The 15,686-nt window shown below is 41.2% G+C and overlaps 1 protein-coding gene across 5 annotated transcripts in view; it reads right to left on the reverse strand.

Annotated features, from left to right (window-relative positions):
* The window catches only part of gria2b (glutamate receptor, ionotropic, AMPA 2b), a 45,709-nt gene that overhangs the window by 24,251 nt on the left and 5,772 nt on the right, over positions 1–15,686 (reverse strand). The gene's annotated exons all lie outside the window — the stretch shown is intronic.

Genomic DNA, 15,686 nt, shown 5'->3' on the forward strand with positions numbered 1-15,686 from the left:
ACGTGAACGCTGAGTGTCAAAGTAATCCTGAGATTGCGGGCTGTTTCTCAAACATTTTACCAGGATCAGCAGATTGGCATGTTGCTTGTAAAAGGGCATTGATCAAATGTAAGTTAATCAGGCGTATTGATTTGTACATATGTGTCTTCCAATGTAATAAATCTAATGAGTCGTTTCCCTCGCCACAATATAATTGGGATGACTTGCTGACAAAGGAATGTGGAGTCCATATATTATATATTAGCTGGCTTGCTTTAAATACCGTAGGCTTCCTGCTACTTCTGCACTGGCTGTGGCAGCTATCGTTGATGAATTGAAACATGCTGCGTAGCATAAAGAGTATGTGCTGTGGGCTTAGCAACACGGGAATGAGGGAACGTTATCAACAGACTCTCATAGAAGCTTCGCTCTTGCCTCTTTAAGTTAAGACGGGATGTTTAGGAAAGGTTTATTCAATTCCCTGCTTTAATGTTTCATACATACACACAGCGAGTGCTCTTTACAGCCATTTGCTTGTACTTATAAACGCTGAGCAGCTTCATTAGGGAAGTTTTGGGTCAAAATGAACAGCAGCTCATTAAAAAGTGTCTCTGGCGAATGAATCAAGCAGCCCGAGGATACGGTCTTTGTATATTCTGCTGAACAAGACAGACTCACTTGGATCAAATTTGTACTTTCTGTGAGGTCGAAGTCAAAGTTGGAGAAGGTAGGTCATTGACAATGGCAGGTGACTGACAGAGCACAGAGCTTCACCTAACAAGCAATACGTTGTGAGGCAGTAAGGGTGTTACTGATACAGTTCAAATTCCCAAGTCCCAAAACATGCCGAGCTCATCAAGAATGGGCCAAAACAAACGGGGGCAAGGCCAGCTTTCATCCACTGCCAGTGTCCATATGCTGCCCAAATCTTTACCGATCTATCGACTCAAGCAATAAAATGTTCATCACTGTCATCCGGGACAAACAGCTCATGACAATCCAACCACCTCCATCAATCTGTGGCACAGTTCCTAATCTTTTTAGCAGTCGCCAGCGTGGCCACAGAGAGATCAGACCTCACTAATCTAATTGCACTTTTGTCTAACTGGGAGCTAATAGAACACAAAGTGTGTCGTCTGTTTAACTGTCGCAATCTAATCGGAAATGATTCTGCACAATTCAGTGAAGGCGATGAAACGTTCCTCAGAGGGCAGGTTGGGCTACATGTTAAACAAGCATGGCACTCTGTTCATGGGTTACAAATGTGAACAATGTTCATTTGGTTAAAGTTGTATTTTTATATATTTTTTTAGAAAGATTTGCCTCCAAATGTTGTGAGAAAAAGAGTGCAATTGTTAGTGTTACATGAAGTATATTATATAAATATTTCCTCCACCACTGACTGCGTAAGACTTCATTTTCAATTTAGCACCGTTAGATTAATTAGATGTACATATGTTATGTCTTTGTGAGCTCAAATGTTGTTTTCGGCTGAAAAAAAGAAGCCACAGTGATAAATACTAAATTATTTTTGTTTCTAACCCATATATTCAGAGATATTACAACATGGAAATACTGATGCTACTGTATACCAAGCTCTATTTATAAAATACTATGCATATCCTTTGTTTTCGCAATAGACTTCTCATCCCACTTCATTCTCCAGCATTACATCCTCTATTATTTCTACTGGAGGAGATAAAAACATCTTATTTTGTGTTACAAAACATAAGAAAGATGGGACTTGTATGCCTGGCAAAGCTCACATATGGTCTTAGGAGTACAAAAAAAAAAATCCTTTCATATTATAGCATCACAGAACAGAAATAATGTATTCTAGCGGCCCTCTTTGCCACCCGCTGAACCTAATACAGCTGCAGAGTTTCCTCCAGTCCTCATGTCACGTCCATCCATTGTCATGTTTCTCAGGCATTCTTTCCTGGCACGCTCCTCGCGAGCTTGCTGAGTTTGCCCAGGATTAAAAGTCTCTGAGCTCATGCTTAGAGACTGGATATCCTCCATGACTGGGCTGCAGCTTATGCCAGAGCGAACAGTTTGACAACATGTTACTTTATTACCAAATATGGTAATTCACATCCAGAACTACCCATTTCTCCGTGGAGCGGCTGTTCAGAGGGGATTTGTCTGCGTGGCATTGGAACGTGACGGCAAAAGAATGAGGAGCAAGAGGTTTTTAATGGGCGAGACGTCTACGCGTGCCTCTTCGATAGGGAATTTAGAAATGTTTAATTAAGGAAGAAGAGCTCGGCACAAACAGCAACGTTTAGAAACAGTGAGGATTGTAAAACAAAAGAAAAAGAGCCATTAAGCCTCTTTCACATCTGACCACGTTTCTATGAAACCAGGGAGGTTTGCTCACAGAAATCCCCCTCCGAACACAGGAAAAAATGAAGTTAGAGGGTAATTCATTTTCTTCCCTACAGTGTTGATGAGGTCACCCTAATTAGTCACCAAGAGCAAAATGTTGAAACAAATCTTATTAGTGCTCACTGCAGGGTCTGTGAGCTGTGGTATGCACCCAGTTTGTCCTCCATCACTCTGTTCGAAAAGATCAAATGAAAACAACTAAATGCAGTTCTCACTTAATCTGGGAATGTTTAAGTAAGATAAAGACAATGTCGACTTGGGGACTTCTAATACTGACGTTGTAGTTCCAGACAATAGAGCATAGAGCACAGCACACTGCGTGATGTTTGGGTGTTGCTGTTGGAGCTGGTTGATCTAAAAATTCATTTGAAAGGTTGTTAATTCTTTCATCAGTGCATCAGTAATGACAAAGGACATGAGCCTTTTGATGAGGTTAATGTAGAAGGTACTTTTATTACGGCATGTGATGCATTCAGCTGCATCAGAAACGTCTTTAAAAGTGATGATTTAACATCGCTCTCTAAACGCATGGAGTAGATGATAGCCATGTGAAAAAAAGGCTTTATCTTCAAAACTACGTTCAGAATTACAATAAAGGAACTGTAAGTATAAAGCGCTTCAGTAAGAGCTTTTGTTTTCTCAAAGCCTTTGACCAAAATGCTTGAAACAAACAGCCTTACACATTGGAGGATGCAGGCTTTGAGCTGCATTTTAAAGGTCAAGACATACATTTATGGTTGATTTGACATTCTAATGTCTTTTTTTGACTGGATTTGACACATGCTGATGCTTGCAAATGTATATCTATATCACCACCCTGCCTACACGTGGAATTGTTTACTCGTACCCTTACCTAAATCGAGCCTGGTCCTTAAAACCATGTCTTAACTTTGAAAAAGTGCGGACTGGCCACGTGTCCTCCCTAAGGACGTCCTCGCTCAGTTGGTAAAAACTAAGCGGTCCCCATTATGTAGCAAAACACAAAGGTACAGACACACAGACCACAGGGGGAACCGTTTGTGTGATGTTAAGGACCCAATTTAGTGTTTTGGGGTTTTGGGATTTGCTTCCTAAAAGACTTGTTTAGTTGATTTGGTTATCAGAGGCAGCTTTAAAAGGCAAATTTAAACTTTCAAAATGCATAATGAACATATGTATCACATATGTTTAAGACCTGGTTGCATTTGAGAGTCAAATATGATTTATCTATAAAAATAATTGGACATTTTACTTAAATATCTATTGGTTCATATATTTTCCTAATTAATGATTATTAATGTAGGAGAATGGTTTATTCATTTGAGTAAAACACATTATTAATGAAGTTATTATGTTGAAATTGGTAAATGAGATCATGGCGAAAAAATGCAGTCACTATCCAAAACAACACTGCAATATAAATATTATTTTAATCACTGACTCCCTGATATTTTCCATGGGTGTGCACTATATGCTCAGTGTAGACATTATCGCTGCATTTAACAGAAAACAACATGTATCATTTGTAGTTATGTTAGTTTGTATTGTGTTGTATTGTCGGAAGTTTGGGCTGAACTGTAAAAAAAAAAAAAAAAAGATCTCTGCAACAACTACACACGTTGTTCCTGCAGAACCTCCTGTGCGTTACTTGTAGCTGGAGTCTATTAGATGTGTAAGCGCTTGTCAGACAATCTGTGGTCATCAAAAGGTGCTAACCACCTCATTATCACCAGCTGTGACTCTGGATCCGAGTTTCACCTTCAAAGGAGAAGGAAATATATTTAGCCGTCCCAATTAGCTGACCTCCTTTTCACCATCATGCCACTGAAGGCATCTCCACTGCTCCGCCGCTGTTTACATCACGGCTGGGTCACTGATCAGAGATTGAACTCGCATAAATCAACTGCTCATAAAACAACCAAGCTCAGCTGTATCAGAGTGAAACTGGTAATGTTCACTTATTTGCAAATGAATTTAGTTAGTGATCATCTCAGATGAGACCCCAAAACAGACGGTAGAGCTGAGTACACCAAGGTTGGATAACAATGACAACTATTATAAAGCCACCATTGTATTAATATGTTCTACATGTTTAAATGCGATTATGCATTTTTTTTAATTCTGTAAAATATCTGAAACAACATTTAGACCTACAACTCAATGGTATAGAGAGTGTTGGCATACACCAGGCCTTTTAGTAAAGAGCTAGTTTGAAAAATAACTGTCAAAAAAAAAAAAATCAAATAGAATGAGCAATACAATTTAGTTGAAGGCTTTACTGATTTTTTTTTCAGCTCTAATTATCCGAGCGGGCATTCATTGGATTAGCAGTGGACACACTATCTGCTATTCAATGGAAGACTACCAGAGGCCCAGTGCATCAGCAAAATGATGAATCAGTTTAACACTCACACACACACACACACACACACACACACACACACACACACACACACACACACACACACACAGACACAGACCCCATCATGTGGTGATGATCATCAGCAGTCCAGTCACAGCGAACAGAACTGACTGTTAGATATCTCACCCTCTTCAACACTCCTGTTCTCGCCACAGAGAAAAGGCCTCTGGGCTGTGGGACTTTTATGTAAAACTGATCTGTCACCAGTTGGCGAGGCGGCTCAGAGCCACCACTCCTTCTGTCAGAGCAACCTGAGCACATTTGTCACCGATATAGTTGCTGCGCGGCTAGATTTTGACTTTGTATACGCCACAAAATAAACCGTACAGCTCTCAGCTGATAGCCGCTGCGCACCAATCCCAAGGACTTCCTCAGGTTAAAGGATCTTTGGTTGGATTGGTTTGTAAAACACTGTGTGTACGCTTCACCAAATTGGAACCTGCAACTCTCGAGCAAAAGTAAATATCTATTAATAACCGGATTATCGGAGCGCAGGCAGTGTTTTATAACTTGGCGGCGCTTTGTCTGCAGCCCGTAACAACATGCTCTGGTTTCATTCGACTGTTGCCAGGGTAACATATTTCAGCCATGTTCCCCCGCTACTCTGCTGAAAATATTCACCTCGGCACGTCATTTCGTGTCGTGTTGAGGCTTTAAATGTCATCTTTTCTCAAAGCGACTGAAGAAACCAGCCAAATGGGTTGGATTCCTGCTCCACAGCTCCGCTTCTGAGCATCTCTCCGTTGTGAAAGTCTGTCTCTGCGGAGGCCGGCGTACACGCGCCGCAGCACTGCAGGCTGTATGTCGCCCTTGGGTGACAGCTCTCAGTCACGCTCTCGAGAGGCCGACGGGAAGACTTCTGGGAGGTGTCACTGTGGGCCAGCGAGGCGCACTGGGAGGTGTTTTTGTCTGCCTTGGAGCAGCTCTTCCGGCAGCTGGTATCGAGAAGAACATTACAGCTCCGTTCTTATCAACTTCTGACGCCCCCTCCTCCCCATCTCCCATCGTTTTTCTCTCTCTCTCCCCTCCCTTTCTCCCGTTCTCGCTTTGTTCACTGACCTGTTTCCTGGAGGCTTTCTGACTGAGGCTGTGGATAGAGGATGTAGGTTTCACAAGAACGGTCTGATGAATGTTTTCCATACTATGGGCCCAATATGCTGTCGTTGAACAGCTTCCCCAAAGTCTCAATTGTCCTTTCAGCTCTGGCTTTTGTTGGTATCTCAGCACTTTTTTGAGTGCTTCACCCGTCGCTGACGGGGTAAGCAGCGACAGTGTGAGGCTTGGAAGCTGCCTGAACCGCTCATTTGTGCCAGTTATTGGCATACATCGAGAAGCTGCGTCACTTAGCATCAACTAACAACGTACCGCGGTTGCCAGCATTTCTCCTGTGAATTCAAAGTCAATATAATTAACAACATCAAAACAGCTCCGCTGATGTTGTACATAAAAGTCAGTTTAACTCAGCCTATGAATAGCAATCTGTGGCTCTGTCAGGGGCTTCCTCACATTTCTCAAATAATCCAAGCGACGCCACCAGGGTCAGCTTAGAAGAATCTTTTTAAAACATCAGCTGCAATAAAATCAAACAAAGAGATGCCATCAAGTCGCATTGGTGTGATGCGGTTTAGAGCTTGATGAAAATGTCCTCTGAGCAATTGTAACCGACACCTAATCGGTCTCTCGCGAGCTCCCTGAACACATGGAAGAGACTTTTAACGTAACACAAGTATGGTTTTTGATGTGTGTGTGTGTGTGTGTGTGTGTGTGTGTGTGTGTGTATATATATACCAGAGGCCTCGTGCATCAGCAAAATGATGAGATCCAGTGACTAAAGGTGTGTGAGTGTGTGTAATCTACTCACAGAAACACTGTTATAGTAATTTCCTGTTTCGCCATGCAAGGCCTGCTTTAAACACGGATCTGTATTGGAGCTTTTAAACACTGCATATTTCAAAAGACACAATAGTCCGATGGAGATTATCAAAAATCTGATTAAGTGACACCTTATCTTACACAAAAGGTTTAAACAAAATCCCAACTAGCAACCGCCTTTAATAACTAATCTTGCACACTAAAAATATGCAGTGCTCTGACTATATCTTTTTGAGTATTACCTATCAGAAACACAGACAAGTCTTGGATTTGAAGAAAGAGAAGCAGTGCGTTGAAGTGCACACGCACACGCACACCCATCCATCCCACTAAGCACAATGCCCTCCAGTCCATCCCTCGAAGCACAATACAGAATTCTGCAGTCGTATTGATTTGGCGAAGTCGGCCCATACATCACACGCAGCTACTTTGTTCGCATTCCACCTGCCTCGTGTAATAAAACATATTGTACGTCCACTGACCTTTCGCGGAAATACCAAGGCGGACTTGAGATCTGCCGTACTATGTTCTTGGATCTTGGAAAACCTGTCCGAGCCAAAGTAGTTACATCTATAAAACCACGGCGTCATCTGGCATCTGAGGGAGCAGCTGCCATAGAAACCCGACACTGAGTGTTTGCTGAAGATGAATAAGGACAGAATCAGCAAGATGGAGCAAAGCAAAGAGGCCGTGCACTCGATCCTGTCTTTGATGGCTGCTGGTGTTTGTACATCACAGGTAAGCTGAATCTTAATGTTTTCAGGAGCATTCAGGAAATCTGTTATTTGTCTCTCATTTCCCTTCTGCGGGGGGATCATCACCTCACCCAAAAATGACCTGAGGCTTCTTCTCATCAGCTCATCATCTTCTTTTGACCTCTGACTCTTCAGCCTCCTTCATGGCCTTTAGCTCTGCCCTCTGTCCCTGACCTTTACACAACTATCAAGCATGTATTTATTTCAACACGTGAATGAATACATTCAGTGTGACGTGGTTGAGTCAGCCTTGGAATACACATTACCTCCCACAATGAGGCTGTGTGGCCTGCTATCATTCTCAAATACAATGATTTGTTTAATATATGAATACTAGCCAGGGATGTGGCCCGCGCAAACCTATCTAATTGAGGCAGGTACAACAATTATGGAATTACATTACATTTAGCTGACACTTTTATTCAAAGAGACTTACATTTTTTCTATAGACACAGCAACAGGGAGCAATTCAGGGTTAAGTGCTCAAGGGCACATCAACGTGGACTAGCAGAGCCGGGTCTCAAACCACAAATCCTCTGATTGAAAGACAGGCATGCTAGCCAGAGAGGCACGGTTGTCGCCTCAAATTACTTGTACTCTTGATCACTTATTAGCTCACATTATGAGGAAAGCAACAATTAACCTATCAGCATAAACAAATTGATTGTTGTTGTTTATAGCGAGGTTGAATTTATGAAGTCAACATTCCTGTAGAGGTTAGGATTGTCATGAGTGAGTACACCTCTCTAGTCCTTTTTTATTTCAAATTAAAACCTAAAAGGAACTAAATCAACTTCCTTTTAGCTGCAACAAATGTTGACTATTAATCATTATTTAAATAAATAATGCATAATATTTATATAATAGAAAAAAAACTCATCAACAGTTTGTTGAAAAAGCTGTTAATGTACAGATGTCATTAGTACGAAGGAAACAGGTTAACATGTACAATGTTTTCAGTTTGCATTTACAGCACAGCATCAACTGCAACTGCAACTACAACAGGAACAAATCAGAAAACACTTCTTACTAAAATATTATGGGATGTAAACACAAAACAGGATACAGTCGAAATATAGGCCTGTATCTAATGTTAGCCTCCTTTTTTAAATACGAGCAGGAAAATAAAACACAAGGTTCTGTAAACTCTTGGCCAATATTTAAAAATGTATGCTATACTATACTGTCATGTGTGCTAACAGGGAATATGACAGAATACCATTTCAAAATGTATAAAAGGAGACGAGGAAATGGAAAGGGAGTTGATAGTTAGTTGATAGTCGGTCAATTTAACTATTATCATGATCATTCCTGAATTGTAACTTAATCATCATAACTTCCTATGATGATGGCCGTTTATTACTAAAATTACACTATGCACATGCAACTACAGTAAAAGTCGGGTTACAAGCCGCTACTACCTTTGGTGGGTGTCCTCGCTAGCTGTCGCCAGCTAGCGCAGCTGCTAGCTGACCGATAGCTCCCTGCTAGCTCCCTGCTAGCTCCCGACAACCACCGAAGGTAGTGGGACCAGCCCCGGCTCGACGCCTGACTCGGGCAGCGCTAGCTTGCTACAGTGGTGACACCCACCGGAGGTATGAGCGGCTCCCAACATGACTTTTACGGTAGTGGAAACAGGCGGCTACAACATTTGATAGTAATTGGGTACCAAGAGCATCATAGTTTGAAACTCGGAGCCACTGATCAGGCCTCTGTATTTGACGAGTTGGGACTGTGTTGTTGCTCTCATGCTGCTTAAAACACAACACATTGCATCATGCCGGTGAAAAGCTTCGACGAAAAATATGAAGAATCCACTAGTACTTCAAAAGGAAACAAATTTCGGGAGGCTTCGGTTTTCAAACATAAAGTGGGCATTGAGAAGTAAGCTTGTAGTTGCAGCTGTGGCCCTTTCATGGGATTTGATATCTTCCACACTGTGAGGGATTTTCATTCAAATCCAACTGTTTTTGACAAACAACTGTGTTGTGCAGAAGACTGCTTTGTGGCACCGGCACAGAAGTCGGTATGTTAAGAGAACAGTGCACCATGACGTATATTTCCTCAGCAGTAACATTTATGCATGGTTAAAAAGTTAATAGCATGTATACAGTGTAGCGGTGTATTGAGGTATTAAATGTGATTAGGATAGAAAATAGGTGGAACTTGTTCCCTTACGCTTTTTTAATCAAACTTTCCTTGATTGAGCAGCTTAATGTGGGTAAGTTGATGATAAACTGAGCAAAGTATCTGAAATGAAGTCTGGATAATGAATTGGCAATTCACTGGCAGCGGGAGGCTTTATTACATTCATCCTGTTCCGTTGACTAGATCTTTGGAAGAAATATCTTTCAATTCATTCCCGACATGGTATTGGACTGGAGCATATATCATACTGTATATACTTGGTTATCAACATGGGGACAGCACTCTCTGTTAGATGGCTAAACACTTTGGTCCAGTATGTAACTACATGGATTATCATCACATTGACATGTCCCCCACAGATGAAGTCTGCTTTCTTTGGTGATGCTCTGACTTTTTGAGCCACGGTTCACATGTGTCACTTATCCTTTGAAATACTGCAACATCTATACCAAATTGATTGACATAACATGAGGTACAGACATTCATAATTCCCAGATGATCAATTTTAATGACACCTGGTTAAAATGTCTCGACAACTTTTGATAAGGCTGCCACGTCGTGACATCTGGTTCAGAATAGAGACGCGCCTGAATCGATATTTCGTTCCACATTTTTTGGAGTAAAAGAGTTCATGGTGAACAGTATTATCTACCATTAAATGTTCCCAAAATATACAATGCAAATACAGTGCAAATACTCTCCATATTCACATTGGGCTTAATCAAACCTAACAAACAAAGCAAAGGAGCTGTGTCATTCTGGCTGCTAATAGTTTGAAGGCAGAACGTTAAAGGGAGTCAGACGTTATTTACCTGCTTTTGACAAGTTGTCCTGCTTTTGTTTTTTTCTAACAATGATGGTAAACTGCCTCTGTAAAGGCGGCATTCATTTAACCAGGATACAAGTCGAAGCAATATACAAATCTGAAAATCCCTGCTGGGTTTTGTTTTCACCTGAAAGCCCGTAGGCCTGAGAGACGATAAAAGGTCATCATCTGAATACATTTGATTGCATATAATGCTATTAGTTTGTTTTCTCTCTGGCCGTAAAATGTGGAAACCATAAAATGTCATATAATTTATGCAGCTGCCCTCTTTTCCCAGTGTTCCTCCTGCTGTTTCATCACAGCAGGTGGGATGCGGAGCTGCTAAGTGCTGTGAGGGCTGTTTTTTTTGTTTTTTTTTAGCATGTGTAATCTCTAAATGTTTGTTTGGATTTGACTGCTACATCCTACTGTAGGTCCAAACCCATCATGTTCCAAACTCAGAGCCACGAGCGACTTTCCTCTTACTCCAGTTTCACTGTGTTGAAATAGGAGACGACAGTTGGGAGTCAGACCGGAGTCGCCTCTTGCCTGCTGCAGCATAACCCTCTCTGCCTGTCTGCTGCCTGAGTGTGTGTGTGTGTGTGTGTGTGTGTGTGTGTGTGTGTGTGTGTGTGTGTGTGTGTGGCTGAATATACCTGCTCTGAGATTGTGTCCGTACGTGTCTGTTTGTTTGCCCTCTCTTTCAGACACCTGCTGCACACGATGATCTCACCTGCCAGCGGACGCTGATGCCGACCTCGCTTTTTGTGGGCCGGCCGCCGGCCGTATTCCTGTCCGTCACTGTCATATTTCACTTGCATTTGTTTTCTTATCTCTTAACTCTCCATGCCGTTGTCCATTTAAAGGTTTTGTACCTTTACTTTATTGTCTGTCCTTGGGGGTTTATAGCTCTTTCAATTGATTTTACTGTTGGGAATTTAACCTCATCCGAGTGTTTGAGGGTGACTGTTGAGTACACAACATTCACTTAGAAATGATGGTTTTCAATACATACTTTTTTGTAATATTTAACTTTTCCAAAAGGAATATAATGTTTGTGATTAATGTAGTATTGCTGCAATTTATACTGACTACAATTTATATTTTTTCAGTGAAGCAAGTTTGTCTTTGTTTGACGTTAATCAATATAAGAATAGTAACTTATATTTTCGAGCACATTATTTGTATTTATTTGGCATGATTAAAAAGAAGCCATCTGTCCATCAAACCGGATTTTTTTTCAATAACTTCTAACTCAGTTACTCTAATCCACATGAAGGATTCGCCAAGATGAAACCGACTCTATGAAATGAACATACTGTACATACATAACCAAAATAATGTCTTCTCTTTTTGGACTCCTTTCTGCCACCTGATACAATTTATGCTTTGTCTGATTTGAAATTTTTGGAATAATAATCCTGCGAGTTGAGGACAGAGCGTTCTCTTTCCCTTTCATCTCTGAGAGCAGCAGGGTAATAAACCCAAACTACACAAAAAAAAACACACACAAGACATAAAGACACGATGTAACATCTCCTGCATGTCCAGCCTGATCACAGAAAACTCTTCTGTTTCCAAATCCACGAACACCCAATGAACTGATCCCCGATCAAAGACACTGCCACAGACTGTGTGGCCTCACAGGCCGTCAAATGGTGAAACATCCACGGTCCTTCAATGGGGACACATATCAAGTCAGAGCCAGACAGGAGAGGAGGATGCTAGGCTGAAAACCAATCCGATGTGAGTCCACACAAACAAAACGTTGTGATGGTAATGAACTGTTTCCTGCATTTGAAAACAGTTCATTGGCTTCGTTTTTATCAGGTCCCTAAAATTTAAAAACTAAGAACATTGTTAGATTGTAAAAGACTTAGACATGAGCTTAGCTAAATAGACCTGTAGTTAAAGTTGCAGCATTTCACTTCATTTCTTTTGCTTTTGGAATTGTCATCACTTCTTCCACCACGATGCATACCGAACGGCTGAATTCAAACATGGCAGGTCCGTCTTCTGGCGAATGCCCAAAGTAATTCTGGGGTATGTAAGAAAATTATTAGCGCTATACGTTGACAAGGTGGACGAAGACAATGGGAGACCAGTACATACACAGATTACGAAACGTTGTAACAAAATAACCCCGAGAAAGCAACGCCGCAAAACGTTAATTTGAATCTTGTTTTGTTTTTTTTAAATGTTCTGTAAGCGCAGGGAACGTAGAGACGGTACATCAGTTTCACAGCTCGCACTTTTCTGATGTGTGAGAACGATTCTTCACGATCGAATGAAATGCAACTGACAGGCCGACAGCTGCTGAGATGTACTGTATATCCGGAGGAGTCTGGAGGAGACTTTTTGTTCTGGCAGTCGGACCATCAGGGGACAAGTTCTTTCCCGCTAAGCACTGTCTGAAAAGCAGACAGTGCTTAGCGGCCCCGCCGACAACATAAAGAAAGGTTGCAAGTGAACCAAAGCTCTAAATCAAGTGGACAAAGACAAAGAAAAGAGCACGCCTTCAAGGAAGTGTACTCTGCAGCCCTCCACCTTGATTCATCGGGCTGTTTGGAGGCATGGCACTGTGGGTGTTTCAGAGACACTCTCTTAAGAGAAAGGTGAGAAAACAGCTGCAGTGAGTCGACATCCCGCAGATCAAGGATGCATTTTGCAATTAGAAGATGTGGAATTATTATTTATGTCAGTGGGCATACGTTTGCTTTTTGTCAATTAAGTCAAATGTGATTATGTTATTATCCTTAGTAACACTTCTGCTGACAACAAAAACAGACACTCTGGAAGTTTTTCCGTGATCGTATCCACCTTCAGACTGAGTTATCCTCTTCTTTTGTTTGTTTAAAAGGACACAGCTGAAGACATTCACTCCTTTATAAAACATTAAGGTTGTCCTCAGCGAGACATCAGAACCACACAGAGCACAGGGACATGAGCGTCTGCTCACTGCCCTCCTGCAACGCTTATCACACTTTAAAGTCATTCTAGCCTGCCCTTTTCATTAAGTATTTCCAATTTCTTTATCTATCTCTCTCTCTCTCTCTCACTCTCTCTCTCTCTACACACACACACACACACACACACACACACACACACACACACACACACACACACACACACACACATCTTAATAAGTTTCACAAGAACACCTCGTAAGACAAGACAAGGCAACCGGATCAAATCGTAATCACCTGGATGACGGGGAGGACAGCTTCCCTTCTGTGCATGCTGATGAGCAGAAAAGGTCATTCGGTGAATTAAAGTAAATGTGTTATTTGCCTGAAACTCAACTTGATGACAAAATATTTGAGTCTGATTCGTATACTTCGCTCCGTAGAACCGCTTTGGGAATCATGTGATCCCATTTGAGCTACTGTTTAATTTTAACGTCCAAAGACAAACTGTTTATCAAATCCCTAAAACGGTCTTGACCATGACCATGAGATGTGGCAAAAAGCTCTGGAAAATGTCCAGTGAACAGTGCATATGAGGTTTGTGGCAACAAAAAGGTAATTTAGATTCAGTAATTCAGTTTGATTGTGTTCTCTTTTTGTTAAGGAAATGTGTTTGAATGAGTTTGAGTATGTGTATCTGTCGTATAACCACGGTTTGCTGTTAAATAATAATAATAATAATTCATATTTGCTAAATCGATGCCTAAAAGACTTAAATTTCACCAGCTGCTTATATTTGTGTGTGTCTCTCAGCTGCTACTAAATCTTCATTCAACCGCAGACTTATGGATGCCGTTGTGAAACGATGCTCTTCATCATATCAGTGATGAGTTGGAGATGACAGCTGATCTCTAATCATTCCTCTCCGCGACTCAGTGCCCGGCTCTTATGATGGATTCGGCTTCTGCCGCACCGCCGGCCCCACTCTGAAACCTCACTTCTTCACACACTGAAGCAGGGAGAGTAAATGGTTGTTTGCTGTCGATGCCGTTGTCGTCGTACAAGCTGTTAGGGTTTGATAAAAAGCTGCGGAAGAATGAGTTGTTTTTATTTATTTTTTTCAAAATGAAAGATATGGGAGGGGACATCAAGATAGAGAGCCAAGGATAACACCACGGTTACATCTTTTTTTCAGGATAAGCATCTCTGTTCTGAGGGGAGCAATCTGTGGATCTCTTTTATGTCGTCTTAAGAAAGGCAAAGAAATAAGTTGCGTCGCACTGGCGCAGAGACACGCAGTGCCGGTCCACAGGAGAGGAATGTGTTTACGCCAAACGTTGTGAATGAATGAATTAAAACCAAAGTCCAAGTGGCTGAACTCAGTTACTCTGCTGCATGCTTGCTCAGCTAAAGGATGAGACCCTCCGCCTGGCAATGAAAGCCTATTAGGTGACTGTGTATTGGATTAGTTGTGCATCATAAACTGAACTGGTGTTCATGTTTAAGTGTCTGAGGTTCGTCGTGACTAAACACAGGATGAATAGTAACTGGCAACTGGTATGCATCAATTTTAAAATGCCAACGACAACAACCAAAATGGAGAAAAAAATGATGAAATTGAGCATAAAATGTCATTTTTTAAATCATTTTCACTTAAGCCCCATGGCTTTGATATTTGTTTCATGGTCTTCATCAGTCATTGAATTGGACTGAGAGGTCATGTGTTGTGTGCAAAGCATTTTTGGTTGAAAAAAAACAATGTAATACACAGCGCTGTGTCTGATTCAATATAGAATATATACAATAATGTACACTTCTATTATTGAATATTTATTAAATAACAATTTTTAAAGGATTTTTGAATGTAGGCTGATTTAATATATATATATATATATATATATATATATATATATATATATATATATATATATATATATATATATATATATATATGGGGTATGGGGGGTGCCTCAAGTTCCCATTTGAGGACCACTGATATAGATTATTGTATCAAATATGTATGTATTTTATATTTTAAATCCAATAGTTCTCTTTTCGATCGTGTCATTGACATGTATGGTGCGTTTAGCTCATTACTGTCTTGAAACATGTTTTTCAAGTGAACCTCTGGTGACAAGAGGAGAACATGTCGCCTGTGTGTCGAGTGAAATGTGCGACGCACGAGCCACTGTCGCTGGAGGACAGACATATTGTTTTGTTTCCTGCCTAGCTTAGGGCACAAGCTGCAGTTGAGCCACCTTGCTCTAAGGCACAAGTAAGACATTGGCTAGGAGACAGGAGGCGACGTCCAGCTGGGAGCCTTTGAATCTGGCTGTAAGTGATGCTATCTCAGTCTTGTGTTTTATGAGGACAGAGTGATAAGGGCTCGGTTCAGGGCTATATTCAGGGCAAGCAAAGATCCACAGAGGGTT

Source organism: Clinocottus analis, unplaced genomic scaffold (genome assembly GCF_023055335.1).
Source record: "Clinocottus analis isolate CAN_PGR_092001 unplaced genomic scaffold, fCliAna1.0.p SCAF_10, whole genome shotgun sequence".
Taxonomy (NCBI): domain Eukaryota; kingdom Metazoa; phylum Chordata; class Actinopteri; order Perciformes; family Cottidae; genus Clinocottus; species Clinocottus analis.